Raw genomic sequence first — 14500 nt, forward strand, 5'->3', positions numbered from 1 at the left:
TAAAATATATTTAAAATCTATTTATGTAAATAAATTTAATGAATATAACCTATGTATTTTTACTTTTTAAAATGTGGCTGCACCCAAATTTAAAATTACATATGTGGCTTGTTTTATATTTCTGCTGGGCAACACTCTTCAGAGAAATGATACTTCTGGTTCCAGAGCTAAAGCTATCATGGGGCATATGGTTCCAGAAGGATGGGAAATAGAGAAGTGAAAAGCCACTTGTCCCAAACAATTCCAAGAAGAAAGACATATGGAGGGTAAGAAGAATGGATTTAGTATTTACAATAAGCCAGACACTGGGTAGGAGGGCAGTGGTATTTACAATCCTATTTAATCCCCAGTGAGATCAGTTTCATCTCTCCCATTTTACAGGTGAGAAAATGGAGGCTCAGAGAGATAAGGTCCTCTGCCCTCAGACAGTAAGTGCCTTGGCTGGGATTTGAGCCTAGTTTCATCTGATGTTAAAGCCTGCATGCTTTGAGTTAGGAACATTGCCACCAAAAGGTTGAGGAAACACTTCTGGAGAGGAATAGTCAACATTTGGCAAAAGTGTGAAAACTGCTCTTCCTTTCGGCCAATGGTTAATCCTCCTTCTGAGAATTCATCTTCATAGATAATTCACCACAAATAAAAAGATGGTGCAGGAAATCCTTTCTCTCAGCATTACCCATAACAACGTGAAGGCACCCTGAGCATCCCATTGTTAGGGAGTAAAAGAGGCAATTATGGGCTGCTGACCAAAAGGATGCTTCTTGGTCACTAAATCTGATAATTTAAGGAAAAGAGCAACATACACTATATTTATGGCATGATGATGGACGATTAATATATTAGAACTTTATACATCAATTAAAAGTAAAATATGCTTGGGTGTGAAAAATAGTTTGCAAAAAAAAAAAAAAAGAGCAGGAAACACTTGTTGGTTTTTGTATTTTCAATATAATAGTAAGACAATTGCCCAAGTAGCACTCCAATAGCAGCTTTAAAGGATATGCACAAAATATAAAGAGATATACAGTAAAAGATTGAAAAAAGATATGCACATAAAAGGAAACTGTGTTCTGGAGTGGTCAGAGCGTATCAGAAGTGAATAATGTTGAAACACGCTACAGTAAGCCCACAGGGCTTTCCCCTGGTCTCTGATTGTGGACCAGATGATACTGAGAGTGGCCCCAGGTGCAAAAAGCAGGTGTCCCCGGCGGAGGGGTAGGTGGTTGGAAGACAAGTGTTACAAAGGAGCTCATTGACCCTGCAGCTCTATGTCCATTGTCTTGAATGCTTGTCCTTTAGAAGCGAATGGAAGGATCGATAATTAGGGTGCCACAGCCCAAGATGTTGAAGACTGGGCAACAGGGCTTCCCTCTCCTGCGCAGGTGCCTGAGGCTCCCAGGGAACGGGCACCCAGCGCATGCGCAGCTGCACAGGGTGGCCACCACCACCTTTGAGGGAAGCCAAGAGGGAGAAAAGAGCCAGGACAGTCAGGGTGGGCAAGTGTCCAGACATTCAAAAGGAAGAAACCCAACGAATCAGAACAGAGTCCTGTTATTTATTTGAGTTTTCCCTTTCAAGCGCCTGTCTCCAGGAAGCATTTCATTATGCAAATAATACATATACCGTATGAGGGTAACCCATACGGGTCAGTGGCTCCTTCTTGGGACTGGGGAAAGAATTGGGGGGAAGTTACCCTGCAGAGTGATTCTACTGCTTCCCCTTGTGGATAGGGACACCCCCATCACCTGTCTAAAATACCACCCTCTTTCCAAGAAAAACTTTCCGCACACAATTTTTAAGTGTCTGAATAGTCTCATTTTTTGACCTGTGTATTTAATACCCCCAACATTAATTAAATAATTGTAGCATTTTCTATTGCTAGAATCTCCGGATTGAAGACATACAGAAATGCGAGAGATAAAGTGTGTTTATAAACAATGATAGCACAAGGAAAGCGATGAGTGCCACAGTTACAGGCAAAAGGTACTGAGTAACAGTGATAAATTTGGGGATTGCAAACTGTGGGCTTTTATCTTGTGTGACTCCACAAGTCACGTGTGCTCACAGTGATTTTCACTCCCAGGCTCCCCTTCTCATCTGCGTGGGGGGACAGGATGGGGGTGGGGGAGGGGACCTTAATTCTGCCCTCCCTGGTGTGATGACTAGGTGAGATCAGGTGTGCGTGCAGCATTATAGACCGGGAAGTGCTGTCACCCGCTGAGGGTGACTGCTTCCCAGTCACAGAATGGCCCAGTGGTGGGAGGAGTTTGGAAGTTGGAGAGCAGAGTTATTTCTTGCTTGGGCCATCAGAGAAGCGTGTGCCCAGGGGGCCAGCCAGAAACTGTGTTCGGAAGGCGGCAGGATAGGATGCATAGAGCCGAGGGCGGAGCATCGCAGGCAGAGGAGATGCTTGAGTAAAGGCAAAGGGTCAGAGTATGAGTGAACAGGTGATTTGGCCAGACCCCACTGGAGGTGCAGCATCTGGAGGCCTTCATGACCTGGCCTCCGCCCGTGCTCTCCATCTTACTCCCCTCCTGCCTCCCTCCCAGTGGCACAAAACTACCTGTGGTTCAGCCTCACCTCTCTTGTCCCTTTGAGTGTCCTTCCCCTGGGAGCAATTCTCTCTGGCCCGTCCACAGTCTTACTCCCCTTCCCTCTGGCTCCCTCTCCAAAGCCCCTGCTTCTGTGAAGCTGCTCTTTCTGTCTCCCACTCTCACCCCACCCCATCTCACCCTCAATAACCAGCTCCTTCCCTCTGCCCCCTTAGTGCTGGATTCCTGCTCCAGCATCCTTTTGTAGCATCCTTTTTTCTGCCTCCTCTCCCCCGAAGGCTGTGAGCACCTAGGGGTAGGGGTTGGCCCGCTGGGCAGGCCCACATCTAACAGAGGGTCTCCGTGCTCCACAGTGATGCTCCCTGCTGAGAGCCCCACAGATAACCCCAGGACACTGCATGGAGCAAAGTCCATGTCCATTATGGGCATTCGTGGTCCTTCCACTGTAGACACCCCTACCCCGTTCCCTGCTCCCTGTGCTGTAGCCTCTTTGAACCCCACCCATGTCCCCAAACATGCATGCTACCTGGAGTATTCTCAGTACCATCCCCTGCACCATATTTTCTGAGAAGCCCTTCCAGTCCACCCCACCCCTCCCAGGCTGAGCCATGAGCCTCCTCTGTGCCCCACAGCCAGGTATATCCCTGCCCAGCTCCTACCCAACTCTGTCTGCTTCCTCGCTGGTCTCTCTGCTGTCTCAATTGTGAGCTTTCAAGTCCAGGGCAGCTCTGGGGACTAGACTGGAGGGTGAGTGATTAATGCGCGGTGTGCTGCTGGTGTCAGCCCAGGAGTGACTGGCCAGCCGGTGCCCACCTTGTGCCGAGGCTGATGAACCCTTGACCTCGTGGGTCCCAGAGAGCACCTCTTCCTAGGAGGGGATGGTGACACCACAGGGTCCTGCCCCAGGCCTGCTTGTCTGCGATGTGAGGGGGCCAGATGGCGGAGCTGGGGCTAGACCTCCTACAGCCAGGGGTCAGACCCCTGCTGAAACTAGAGTTTCCAGCTAGTACCCAAGGTACCCCCAAGGTCTGTTTTTACCACCGTTTACCACTATGTCAAGCCAACCTGGAGTGTTAGAAGGGGGCGGGGGGGCATTAGAGGCAGAAAAGTCTGTGGTTGACTTTTATTGTGATGCTTATTAGCAGTTTGATTGCAAATAAGTTACCTATTTTCTCTGAATCTCAATTTCTCTGAGTCTTGCTTTTCCCATCTGTATACTGGGCATGATCATATGTCCTTTACAAGTTTTGTAAGATTAGAGAACACTGATGGCCCTGTTAGTAGATGTCCACTCAATTACAGCTGGTTTTTTTTTTTTCCCACATCTTTCCTTTTTAAAAAATGCATACATTCTTTTCTTTCTTTCTTTCTTTCTTTTTTTTTTTTTTTTGGTTAATAGAGGAACTGGGGATTGAACCTACGACCTTGTGCATGCTAAGTGTGCCCTCTACCACTGAGCTATACCCCCTATTCCCCATGGCTGGTTTTATTTAAGCAGCATTTCCTTACGTTCCAGTGGAGGCCGAGCCACCAATTAACTCCCTCATTGGGGAGGCTCCCGATTATGGGGGCTGGGCTTCTTGTTAGCTATGCTGTCACCAGCCCCTGTCTTTGTGCTGACAGTGATAGCTCAGTTGCAGCTAAGCTTTGAGGGTCTGGCCAGGGGAACTGCTCCCTGGCCATTTTTGGCAACATGGAAGTTGACACACATACCAAGATATAAAACTGGGTCTCCTCCCTAGGACACTGTGGGTTCCTATATTCGGTTGCTGTTGCAAAAACCGCAGAGGTGTGTTCTGACCAGGAGTGCATGGACTGGAGTCAGAAAAAAGGAAGTGTTGCAGGTGATGGGAGGGGTTGCCCAACCTGCCTGGTTCCTGCCAATCGGGTCTCCACCTGAGTCTTCAGGGGAATTCCTGAACTTCTCGATATGGGCAAGGACTTTCCTCACAGGGTAGACAGGGAAGAGGATGGTCTTTGAGGTGCTGGACCACCCAGGGGAGGCTTTGGAGGCAGACAGCCCCAGGCCTCAGCAAGTGGCCAGCTTCCACTTCCAAGCCTCAGTCTCTTAATCTGAAAACAGCATCCCTGCATCCAGCCTGTGGGGTCATTGTGTGGACCAGAGAGCGTGTGCATGATGCCTGGAGTACAGGCCCTCAGTAAGGCTGCGCTCCAGCCTCCAGCCTTCTCCTCCTGACTTGGGGCTGTCTGGGAAGAGGGGTATAGTGGGGGAGCTGCTTCATTCTCTCACCAGCATTTTTCAGGTTTCTTCTCTTGGTCCAGTGTCTGGGGGTAGGGAAGAGGGGCAGTCAGGACTTGCAGTAACGCTAGGTAAAACCTAGGTAACGACACATCTCTGCCTCCAAAGGCCTTCTGAATCAAGGCATCTCTTCAGGCAGTGGTACTCAAAATGTGGTCCCTGAACCAGCTGCCTTGGCATCATTTAGAAACTTGTTAGGGACACAAATTCCTGGGCTTCATCCCAGACCTCTTGAATCGGAAAGTCTCAATTTTTAGGACAACTGAGTTCCGGAATGCCTTCTCCCGGAGGACAGGGTTCATGCTGGAGGTTTGATTGTTCACCTCCCAGAACCACCTGAATGCTGGCTGCCGAGCCAGGCAGGGCACTTCAAAGGGAAGTGAAGGCTCAGGGTATGCTGAATTCCTGTCACCTCTTTCCTCACGGACCCACATGGAAACATCGAGACAGTCATTCCCTTGATGTTAGTCTCCATGTCTACCCTTTACTCCTTTCCTTTGTGCATCATGGAAGCTGTGCTCTCGGGCCATGCACCACCTCCTATAGAAACGTCAATGGTCCAGCCCACTTTCTGTAAGTTCTTGGGGCTTATATTGTCCAAGCCACTTCTAGCTCTGATTTCTCTGATCTTGTCACTGAGCCTCACTGTACCTCCCCTTCCATACTTTGTCTGTCCTTTCCATCCAGGGCCGACCCAGGGGTGCAACACAGAGCCTCCATAATTGATTTCCCCATGGTCCTTCCAATAGCAAACGTATACTGAGGTCTTGGGCCAGAGGGGAATTCACGTCCCCTCCCTTGAAAATATTAGCTGTGTACGTTGGCACTAGAAGTGGTACTAATGCTAGTACACAGCTGTGTACTCGCTGTGAAAAATGCTACTGGAACTCACAGTGACTCTGTTTCCTCATCTCTAAGGGAGGGTCAGGACAGTCCCCGTGCCATGGGGCTGGGGGCAGGATTAAGTCAGCTCACGCATGCAAAGCACTCAGCCCAGAGCCCAGAGTGGAGTCACCATTCGACAGGCGCTATTACTGTCATTATTATTTTATTAGAGTCATGAGACTAGAAGAATTATACCCTCTTCCTTTAATATCGATTGACTGATTGATTGTGATCAAATACATATAACACAAAATTTACCATTTTAACCATTCTTAAGTGCACTATTCAGCGGCATTAAGTCCACTCACACTGTTGTGCAACCATCACCACCATCCATCTCTAGAACTCTTCCATCTTGCAAAACTGAAACTCTGTCCCCATTAAATATTAACTCCCAGTCTCCCCTCCCTACAGCCCCTGGGAACCACCATTCTACTTTCTGTCTGGATGAATTTGATGATTCGAGATCGTCATGTATGGAATCATACAGTATTTGCCTTTTTCTGACTCACTGATTTCACCTAACATAGTGCCCTCGAGGTTTATACATGTTGTAGCGTGTGTCAGAATTCCTTTTCTCTTTAAGGCTGAATAGTGTTCCATTGCATGGATAGACTACATTTTGTTTATCCATTCATCCACAGATGGACGTTTGGGTCATTTCCACCTTTTTGCTGTTGTAAATCATCATGCTGTAAACATGGGAATACCAGTATCTGTTGAGTTTTGTGTGTGGGGTAGGGGAGGGTATCCTTTCACTTTTCATAATTGACCTGTCTTGTCTAATTTGACAAAATGACCACTTATAAAAATACAAGTGACCTTTGAACAACGTAAGTTTGAACTGTGTGGGTCTGCTTATATGTGGTTTTTTTTCAATAGTAAATACAGTAGTACTAAACCATCCATGGCTGGTTGAATTCATGGATGCTGAAGCACAGATGTGGAGGGCTGACTGAGTTACATGGGGATTTTTGACTGCGTGGAGAGTTGGCGCCCCAATCCCTGTATTTATTCAAGGGTCAACTCTATAGTTTTTTTTTTAATTGGATGGAATAGTGGATGGGAACTTGGGGTGCAGCCCCAACAAAGAGACTGAGGCGTGGGAGGGACCCCGAACGAGCCCTCTACCTTAGTGTGGCTTATGTTCACAGGAGATTTGATCCTGTCCCCAGCTGGAGACATTCCGAGAAAGGAGGCATTTGGGGTTAAGGAAAAGTGTGTTGGCTTTGGACTCAGACACACAGAACTTTCTTCGTGGTCACCTGGGGAAGCGATTGACCTTCTCTGAGCCTTGCTTTCAGCACCTGTAAAATACTGCCCCTGTTTGTGTGCTCCCTCATGGGGTGTTGTGTGAAGGTAACGTGAGATGATATGGAGAGAAAGGTGCAGAGCCGGGATGCAGTAAGCGTTCAGCACAGTGGAGTTCTTACTACCATTAAACATGTCGGTGCATCCTTGTTGTACTGGATAGAGCAGGGGAGGGACCAAACCTTAGCTCCTAGCTTCTCTGTTAGCGCTCTTTCCATCGTAGAACATTTGCTTTGTTAATGTCAGATTGATTGATGTGTGATTTACAAACAAAATATTTTTCCCCTTTGTAATGTGCCCTCTGGACAAACATACAGAGCTATGTGGCCACCACCACGATCAAGGCATAGAACATTTCTATCACCCTCAATGTTCCCTTCTCCCCTCTGGAGCTGCCCTCCTATCTCAAACCCCTGGCACCCAATGATCTATTTTCTGTCCCTTTTATTTTGCCTTTTCCTAAATGTAATGTAAATGGGTTAAAAAGCGGTATGCAGCCTTTTGGGGCTGGCTCCTGTCACTCAGCACAAGCCCCTCGAGATCCTTCCAGGTTGCTGTGGATCAATAGTGTGTCCCCTTTTACTGCAGAGAAGCGTCCCAGTGCACAGAGATGCCTGCTTGTTTATTCATTCACCCCTTGGTGGAAATTTGGGTTGTTTCCAGGTTTGGGCAGCTGTGAATAGACCTACTCTAAGCATTCATGTATAGGCTTTGATAGGAACGTAAGTTTTCATTTCCCCAGGGTAAATACTCAGAAGAGTAATGGTTGGGTATATGTTTAACTTCCTCAGAAGTTGCCAGACTGTCTTCCAAACTGGCCATACCATTTGCATTCACACCAGCCGGAGGAACAGTTGTGGTTGCTAAACACCCTTGCCAGCACTGATCGGTTTTTATTTATTTTTTGAAGATGTTTTAATAGGTGTGTCCTAGTATCTCACTCTGGTTTTTTTTCCTCACCATAGTTTTAATCTACATTTCTTTGATGATAATGTCTTTATCTGCCCCAGTGCTTCTGATTAACTGAAGTAGGCTGTGGAGTGAACAGAGAGTCCCTATTATTATGACTTTTGTCCACTGCCCACCCTCTCTGCCTCTTTTCAATTTGCTTTTTTAAACAATTTTTTTATTGAAGTATAGTCGATTTACAATGTCGTGTTAATTTCTGGTGTTCAGTATATTGATTCATTCATATATATGTGTGTGTGTGTGTGTGTGTGTGTGTGTGTGTGTGTGTGTGTGTGTGTATACACATTCCCTTTAATATTCTTTTTCATTATAAGCCATTACAATGTATTAAATATAGTTCCCTATGCTATACAGTAGGACCTTGTTGTTTATCTGGTTTATAACATAGTAGTTAGTATCTGCAAATCCCAAACTCCCAATTTATTCCTCCCCACCTGCATCCCCCCTGGTAACCATAAGTTTGTTTTCTATGTCTGTGAGTCTGGCTCTGTTTTGTAAATAAGTTCATTTGTGTCCTTTTTTTTTTTTAGATTCCACATATAAATGATATAATATGATATTTTTCTTTCTCTTTCTGTTTTACTTCACTTAGAATGATTATCTCCAGGTCAATCCATGTTGCTGCAAATGGCATTATTTCATTCTTTTTTATGGCTGAGTAGTATTCCGTTGTATATATAGACCACAACTTCATTATCCAGTCCTCTGTCAATGGACATTTAGGTTGTTTCCATGTCTTGTCTATTGTAAATAGTGCTGCCGTGAACACTGGTGTGCAGGTAGCTTTCAATTTGCTTTGAACTTGTAAGCTCTCTTGTTACTGTGAAATGGTGGGGAAGAAGGAAGCAAGGCCGAGCCCCGCCAGTCACATGTTTTTGGAACAAGAAGGGCTTTGTTATGTTTTTCTGAGGGCTCCAGGTTGAGGCCGGGCTCTTGCTGAACAAGGAGCAAGAGTGTTTGGATCTGCTGACCTACAACGAGGAACTGACTTTTGAGTGGAAAGGAAAACAGGTCCTTTACAGCCACACATGGGAAGTTGCTGTTCTGTTCTGCATCATCTGGTTTACCAGCTCCCCAGCTCCAGGGCCTGGGGGCCTCTGCACCTGGGACGTACAATCCAGAAAGTGTAAGAGTCACATATGCTGACAAGAAAGGGGGAGAAGAATTTAATCTTGGATTTTATCATTGTGACTCTTTGTCATCAGGTCTGAGTGTCCCCAGAGAACACACCGAGTCCCACATTTCCTCTGACCTGCCCCGTTGGAGGGAGGCTCCACACACTTTCTTGCTCATTTCCTCCAGAATAGCTCCCTGGCATCTTAGCTCCAAGGGCTGCTAAATCACACCTCACAACCTGAGACTCTCACCCGCTGGAAAAATCACCCCTCAGAAAGTCAGGGATGAAGTAGTCAATCAGCCTCGGGTCCTTGCAGACTTGTCATCTGGCTCCCTGCACACGGTGTGCAGACAGGGAGCATTGCACCCACGCCCCTCACCACACACAGCCCACAGGCTCAGCCCACTCAGGTGCCTCTCCAGCCATCCTGCCCTGGCTCACTGTCCTGTGTCCCTTCTCTAGTCGGCGTATAAAGGCCAGAGGGTGGAACTGAGATCAACAGGGCCATTTCAGTGAGGAGAAACCGAGACTCAGAGAGGGGAAGTAACTTGGTTAAGGCGGCACAGTAGCCAAGCTGAGACTGGACTCCAGCCCTCTGGCTCCTGCCCCAGCCCCGTGACTCCCCTCAGCCTGGGGCTGCGTGAACGGGCAGGTGCCTGCAAGGCTGCCTCTCTCTTGCTGCCTCACACAGGCTGCAGAAAAGCAGGGCCTCTGGTCTGCCTGGTTGGGCACATGGACGAGACATGATTGAACTGGGCTGCGTGTCACATACCCTGAGCCTGATCCAAACTGGGAGACAGCTCGCCAGCACCAAGCGGGGCCTCGTCTTGCCCTGGGTTGGGTTTCATCCTTGGTCTAAGCCCACTGGATTCAAATCGGAGCAGCCTGGCTCCAGCCTGTGCTTGTGGCCACTGCTCTGCACTTATTAGAATAGACTCCAAGGAAGTCTGGATATTTGTTTAAACTTATTGATTTTTGTGAAAAATACTCTCAGTTTCAATTCTCATAGGGGGAGGCCAGTGGGATGGGGTTGGGCACCTGCAGGATTGGATCCTGTCTTTACTTAAAATTTTCCTATTTTGTTCATCATGGGATTTTTTTAAAAATTAATTTTGATTTTAAAAGTTTTGCATTGAAATGTTCTTTATCTTGGCTGCTGAGATTTTGGCGCCCCCTTAAATCTTGTGCTTGAAGTGAGTCCCTCACTCACCTCAACCTGACCCTAGTCCTGCCCTGGCCCCCGGGGATCCTACCTCCAAATTGTCCTTTTTCCCTCTGGATAAGAAGGGGTTGCTGGCACCTTTTTACAGAAGTAAGGAGGCATTTCTGATGCCAAAGTGGATTAGAATGGTTTCTCTTTGCTGTTCTTCACGCAGCCCGGAGAGGCTACTCCCCGTTTCCTTTCTTTTACAAATGGAACTGAATCAGGCTGCCAGTGATGGGCAGAAGGGCAGGAGGGGGCACGGCCATAGCTTGACATTTGAGTCAGATGTCTTCTCCATGGGATTCACGGATCCCCACTCGTTAGAAATTTTTGTTTTTCAAAAACCTCTGTCTGTTGAAGGGAATGTGACGCAAGTGTTTCCCTTAAGTAAGCATGCTTTCTTAACCTCAGAGACAACCTGAGGGGCTCTGATATTTCTCCTGGATGTTCAGCTGTGATCCCCAGAACCACATCTTCACATCCTGACCCAATACTCGCTTTGTCTTCTCACCTGCTGATCCTGGAGACGTGTGTGTTAGCAGGCCCTCTGATATGTTTTATTGAATGAATCGGTTAGTAGCACCTAAAGGTGTGGCCACACAATTATTTTTATGGGATAGAGACAAATGGAGCTTGGCTCCGGCAGCCACCCTGTAGGTTGGGATGTCCATGCTGGACTTGGGCTGGCTTTGTTGGTGACAGAGATGGAGGCTGGATTGGGACACAGTGACTTTCTGTTTGGGAGAAATCCAAGTAGAAAAAGAACTGTTTAGAAGAGGGGTCTGGGCTATAGAGAAGAGATTTGGGTGCCATCAGCATATAGGTTCATTCATTTATTCGGGTATATAGTAACATTTTACTGAGCATCTAATTTGTGCTAACCTCTGATGAAGACACAATGGTTTTCCTTCAGAGTTAACATTTAGTGGATGTGTGGCTTTCAGGGGTAATTAAAGCTGGGGGAGTAGCTGAGATCTCCTACAGGGCACTTGGGAATTGAGAACACTTGGCATCTGATGCCAGAAAACCACTGCTGGGAGCCTGGGAGAACACTGAACAGCAGACGGATGGAAACACATCCAACAGAATATGTAGGGAGATACAACAAAGATGCCGTTGCTTTTTATCCATCAAATCAGCAAGAGTTAAAAACTGGGAACTAAGAAAGTGCGAAATCTGGTACACCCTTGGTAGGAAGGCTGCGCATTGTTTTGGGAGAAGCTATTTGGAAATATGCATCAAGAACTTAAAATTTTCCCCTACCTTTTGGTCCAGCTCTTTCCTTTTAGGAACGTATTACAATCCATTATTTCATCATGAATAGATGAAAAGCCTTAGACCCGAGGCCTGTTATGACACAGTTGTTTATAATAGTGAGTAACTGGAAATGACTTACATGCCTAAATGCAGGGGATTAGCTAAAGAAAGGAGCCACATGGCTCCACAGCCACCACCCACCATTAAAAATGAAGCTGTAGGGGGTCTTTAATGCTGCGGAAAATAGTCACAATACTACTTTGTGACCTAAAAGAAAGTCATGAACTAATTTTTGAGAAAAAAATGGATTGCGAGAAGACAGGAGCGATTTTTAAAGGCAACAAGGGATCGAGTTCTAGAATACACCCTCTCAGGGCAACAAGAAAAGGATAAGCAAGGACAAATAAGCAAAGGTTATGGAGAGTCACTTTTCAGAAGAGGAAACCCAAAAGGCTAAGAGGCACATGAAGAGATGCTCAGACTCATTAGTAAGTTAGAGAGACGCAAATCAAAATGACAGTGAGGGATTGCTTTACTTCGCTCAGATTGACAAACATTAGAAAGCCTAGTGATGCCAAACAGGGGTGTCAAGGAGATGGCAGAGGAGCCTGTGGGAGGGATGTGATGCCAGGCCAGCTCCCTGGAGGCATCTTCGTTGGTGGTACTTAGCTGAACTGAGAGGCATTTACTCCTGGCACAGCCCTCTGGCCCCCGGGTTCACACCCAGAGCCAGTCACGTGCAGTTCCACGTGGGGAGGCGTGTGGGACGGTCCAGGGCAGGAGGGAGGGCAGTGCGGGAAGTCGGCGGCGATCGAACCCTCCAGTGTGGACGGAACAAATCAAATAGGCACGTGATGCCCACTTTGTAACATGGAGCAGCAGTTAGAGGAAATGAGGTTGACAAACAGAGCCACGTGCTTAGGTCGGAAGTCGTAATGCTGAGCGAGACAGTCAACAGAGAAAAGAGGCAGAAGGTCATCGGGGGAACTTAAAGTGCAAGCACTGGGAAATCACGCACTTGTGGCGAGTTTTGTAAGGACCCCTGCTATCAAGCAGGTGGGCTGGGTTGGGTGGGGAAGACGGGCATGGGGGGTGAAGAGCCAAGGGAGAAAGTGGATGAACCATCCAAGCCAGAGAGAAGGCTGGTCCAGGGAAGAGAAGATGCTGGGACTTCAGGAATGCGAGCCCCTCCCCACCACCTGCCCCTGAGGGTCAACCCGCAAATGGAAACAAACAAGCCCCCACCAAGTCCCAGCCAAGCCACCAACAAAAGCAAGAGTACAAATAAAAAGTGTGCTTCCACAATATCATGAGGGTGTTTTTAGTAAACAATGTAGATGAAAACCTGAGTGTCAGCGGTCATTTTTCTGGATATGGGCCAGCTTGATTTTCTTCCTTTTTTTTTTCCCTTCCTAGTTTTTGACACTGAATGTCCATGGCTTTCTTGTAAGGAAATGATTTCTACAAATCAAGGCTGAGCTTAATAAGCATGTGTGACAGAAAAAGGGCCAGGGACTCAGGGAGTCTTGTACCTCCAGGTTGAGAAAGGGGGAGGGCTCGTCTGGCCACATGACCCTGAGTTAACTCCCACTCTAGTCACAAGGGGTGGGTGTTTGGGTTACAAATAAAGCATGACGTGCCCCCTCAGCTGCTGTAGCCCAGAGCAAAACACCAGGGGGTCCACCTCTGTGTCCATCTGTCTGGTTGCTCTCTCTCGATTGGTGGCTGTTGGTCGCTGGCCAGATTCCAGGATGGACTCCTATGTGGTGACACTGTGACTGGGGAAGGCTTCTTGCAGGGCAGCTGGACACTCTGGTCCCTGCTTATGTTTCCTGCACTCCTGACAAACAAACAATAAACCTTTGTTGTGCTGTGAATCAGTCATGACTCAGCTTCAGAGGATGACCATTGAAAAGCCAGAACACAAATAAAGGTACTTTCTAGAAGCTGCCTATTGGGCATATCAGCCTTTGGCTGGTCTCATTTCATACGTTCCTATCCTCGGGTCTGCTAACCCCAGATCCTCTTTTGTGTGCATTATCAGGATTTCTTTTTTTAAAAAATTGAAGTACAATTTCCAATGTTGCGTTAGTTTCCGGTGTACAGCATAGTGACCCAGTTATACATAATATATTATATATATATATATATATTTCCATATTCTTTTTCATTATAGGCTATTACAAGATACTGAATATAGTGCCCTGTGCTATACAGTAGGGCCTTGTTATTTATCTATTTTATATATAGCAGTTAGTATCTGCAAATCTCAAACTCCCAATTTATCCCTCCCCCCTCCTCCTCCCCTGGTAATCATAAGTTTGTTTTCTGTGTCTGTGAGTCTGTTTCTGTTTTGTAAATAAATTCATTTGTGTCAGAGGAGTTTCTGTAAGTTAACTTGGAGGTTTAGAGAGTCATTTTGAGGACAAAGCCCTCTAAAATTACTGAGTGAGAAGCAAATAATGCTGAGAATGAAGAACTTACATCCTTTTAGACTCGTGTGGTGGAAGGAAGTTACAATGGAAGATAGAGAATTACATGCCTGTATATATTGGTAAGACATTTACATGTGCCTCTTCTATTTACTCAGAGTTTTAAGGAGGAGGAACATCAGGTGATAAGAAAACAGGCTTTGGTGTTAAAGGTTTGCATCTCAACTGGATGGCTCACTGCCCAGGTGCCTTTGGCCAGTTCCCCTACTCATATAGAAAAAATAAGAATACCCATCTCTCGTGAGTGTGCCTGGCACACGTTAGACTGTCAGTATGAGTCATATCTAAATTCGGATCTCTTTTTTAAGAAGTGTTCCTTATTTCAGTCAGTTTCAGATTCTTAGAGGAACCATCTTCAACAGGAACTGGACTGAATGAGTGTGGTACCTTGTCCCACAAATCAGCCTCGTCAGGAAGTGCTGTGACAGGACAGTTCATCTTTCTTTTTTGTTC

The 14500-nt window shown here is 46.6% G+C and overlaps 1 protein-coding gene across 1 annotated transcript in view; it reads left to right on the forward strand.

The window, feature by feature from the left end:
* The window catches only part of WDFY4 (WDFY family member 4), a 267578-nt gene that overhangs the window by 5756 nt on the left and 247322 nt on the right, over positions 1–14500 (forward strand).

Source organism: Camelus ferus, chromosome 11 (assembly GCF_009834535.1).
Source record: "Camelus ferus isolate YT-003-E chromosome 11, BCGSAC_Cfer_1.0, whole genome shotgun sequence".
Taxonomy (NCBI): domain Eukaryota; kingdom Metazoa; phylum Chordata; class Mammalia; order Artiodactyla; family Camelidae; genus Camelus; species Camelus ferus.